The sequence below is a fragment of the Cebus imitator genome, unplaced genomic scaffold (genome assembly GCF_001604975.1).
Source record: "Cebus imitator isolate Cc_AM_T3 unplaced genomic scaffold, Cebus_imitator-1.0 Scaffold650, whole genome shotgun sequence".
Taxonomy (NCBI): Eukaryota; Metazoa; Chordata; class Mammalia; order Primates; family Cebidae; genus Cebus; species Cebus imitator.
The window spans coordinates 170,320-173,758 of NW_016107965.1; the positions used below are offsets into that span (position 1 = coordinate 170,320).

General features: G+C 38.8%; 1 protein-coding gene across 1 annotated transcript in view; it reads left to right on the plus strand.

The window, feature by feature from the left end:
• The window catches only part of SMURF2 (SMAD specific E3 ubiquitin protein ligase 2), a 122,662-nt gene that overhangs the window by 106,232 nt on the left and 12,991 nt on the right, over window positions 1–3,439 (plus strand). The window lies entirely within an intron of this gene.

The following is a 3,439-nucleotide window of genomic DNA, read 5'->3' on the forward strand; positions in this document are numbered from 1 at the left end:
AAAAAAAAAAAAAAAAAAAAAAAAAAAAAGATACTTACTGTGGTGTAACTTTCTCATTGGCATTTATTTTTTGGTATTATATTCCCTAATGTTTGTGTTACTAAGGATATCCTAAAAGATATATTCATAATGAAGTTAGGATAGTACTGCAACGGGACAAGTGTTTTAGAACTCCTCAATACATCATCTGAGTCCAGTGAGACTGCAGGCCCTGTGTTTTCTTCGTTTGTCTCCTTTAGCACGTTATTGCCTCTGCATTACATTGTCAGGAACAGTTTTGAGATTTAAATGATATATGATCTGAACTGAATACTAGTTTTATTTGCTTCCATTGTTATCTTTTTTCACCTTGTTAAAGGAGTGTATATGTATGCATGTGTGTATACACATGTACATATCATGATGGTCCTCAGAATGTTTCAATACAGAAGATATAATGCTTTTGCTACATTTGTAACTCACAGGCCAAGTCAAACTGATTTTCTTTTCTTTTTTTTGGAGGAGACAGAGTCTCCCTCTGTCACTCAGGCTGGAGTGTAGGGGCGAGATCTTGGCTCACTGCAACCTCCCCTTCCTGGGTTCAAGAGATCCTCCCACCTAAGCCTCCTCAGTAGCTGGGACTACAGCTGCAAGCCACCATACCCGGCTAACTTTTGTATTTTATTCTGTGGAGATGGGGTTTTGTCATGTTGCCCAGGCTGGTTTGAACTCCTGAGCTCAAGCAATCTGCCTGCCTCAGCCTCCCAAAGTGCTGGGATTACGGGTGTGAGCCACCACACTCAGCCAGTGATTTATTTCTGATATTATATTTACTACAAGAATTCTTTTCTGCATGTGAAAATTCATTTTATTTATTTTTCTTTTATTTTTTTCCTGTCCATCTTGCAGACAGAGAAAATTCATTTTATATAAATGTAGGAGAAACACTGTAGCTCTGTATTGAAATGTTCTAAGGATCATTATGATAATTCTGCTAGCCCTAATCTTATGTTTTCACTAATTCCCATTAATTGTTATTTAGCATTACATATGTGTATCTGTAGACTTACTTTCATTGTGTCACCTTCTAAACCTATGGATGGATAGTTTTTAGTGTGGATTTTTAAAAATAATCTCTTGCACCTCATACTTAGGACTTGATAGTTTCTGTGGAATTCTTATTACTCATAACTAGAGTTTGAATGTTTATTGGGAAAACTTCATCATCTGCTGGTGGCATCTAAGTACTACAATATATATAGAGAGAGAGCAAATAAATAGTTTATTGTATTTATTTATTTTTTTAGAGTCAGGGTCTCACTCTGTCACCGAGGCTCCATGGGTGTAGTGGTGTGATCATTGCTCACTGCAGCCTTGAACTCCTGGGTACAAGTGATCCTCCTGCCTCAGCTTCCTAAAGAGCTAGGACTATATAGGCATATGCTTCCATGCCTAATTTAAAAAAATTTTTTTTTTGTAGAGACAGGGTCTCTCTGTGTTGCCCAAACTGGTATCAAATGCCTGGCCTTAAGTGATCCTCTTGCCTCAAGCCTCCCAAAGTGCTGGAATTACAGACATGAGCCACCATGCCTGGCTAGTAGTCAGTTTTTTGTTTTTTAACCTTACTACTGTCAGGGTTTGAGCAGAATAAATGGAATGTGGCAGTGATCTGCTTTTTCTGAATTTCATTTCATAATAGAATCTCAAAATAGTTGAGTTCTGTTCTTATTTGTGTTCTAACTACTTGATAAAACAAAAATTTAGATTTTCTTTTTGAAAAACACATATACACCCCAAAAACTTACAAGATGCATCAGATGAGTGTTGGGGAGGCTGCTTATGTGGAGACGTCACTTCTTTTTTTAATCTCTAGTTTTTCAAATATTACATAATGGTAGTAATTTGATTTAGACTCCATCACATAGAATTTTGAAACATTTTGATTTAACTATTTTTAATACTATTCTGCATTTGCTCAAAAATATTATTCAATCTGTTTAATCGATAATATCAAAATATGTCATTTAAATAACCTTCCTTAGCCAAGGAATGACAGGAATTAAGACTAGAACTACATCTCTTAAGTCCTAGACTAGTGAATTTCCACAGTGAGTAACAAATTATCTTTTATACTTTGAAAATATCAAAGATTTAATAAATTAGAGGTGATAGTACTTTTTATTATAGGTTTTAAAAACATTGATTTACATTTGAAGTCAAGAAGTGGTACAGAACATACCCCAAAGAATGCAGGCTTGCCCTTGAGTCCATACAGACACCAAATGCCTTGGAATCTTTGTCCACTTATATTTTTATCGTGGTATGTTTTAGGGTTTATACAGTGAAAGATAATGAAATGGATAATGAAATGCCTTACTCAATACTACAACAAGGCCAGGCGCGGTGGCTCAGGCCTGTAATCCCAGCACTTTGGGAGACCGAGGTGGGTAGATCATGAGGTCAGAAGATTGAGACCATCCTGGCCAACATGGTGAAAATCCATCTCTACTAAAAATACAAAAATTAGCTGAGCATGGTGGCATGTGTCTGTAATTGCAGCTACTTGGGAGGCTGAATCAGGAGAATCGCTTGAACTAGGGAGGTTGCAGTGAGCCGAAATCGCGCCACTGCACTCCAGCCTGGCGACAGAGCAAGACTCTGTCTCAAAAAAAACAAAAACAAACACAAACTACAACAAAATATACCCTTGTCCAAAATTAAGAGTGAATCAATACGATATTTTATGTCTATATAGTATGGTGGTATAAATCTGCCATGATAGTGGATCTGGATAGTACAGATTTTGTAGACATTTTTTTTTTTTTTTTTGAGACAGGGTCTCACTCTGTCACCCAGGTTGGGGCAGTGGTGCTACAGCTCATTGCAGCCTCAACCTCCAGGGCTCAAGCAATCCTCTCACCTCAGCCTCTGAAGTAGCTGGAACTATAGGCATATGCCACCAGCCTGGCTAATTTTTGTATTTTTTGTAGCGATGGGGTTTCGCCTTGTTGCCCAGGCTGGTCACAAACTCCTGAGCTCAAGCGAACCACCTGTCTTGGCGTCCCATGGTGCTAGGATTACAGGTATGAGCCACCGCCCCCAGCCTCACACAGACATTTTGAAATAAAACCATATTCTTCCTTTTGTTTTGTTTATTATGGATTACAAATTTATTTGGCAATTAAAAGTAACAGACCAGGCTGGGCGAGGTGGCTCACGCCTATAATCCCAGCACTTTGGGAGGCCAAGGCAGGCGGATCACCTGATGTCAGGAGTTCGAGACCAGCCTGTCTAATATGGTGAAACCCTGTTTCTACTAAAAATACAAAAAATTAGCTGAGTGTGGTGGCGTGCTCCTGTAATCCCAGCTTCTCAGGAGGCTGAGGCAGGAGAATTACTTGAACCTGGGAGGTAGAGGTTGCAGTGAGCTGAGATCATGCCATTGCACTCCAGCTTGGAC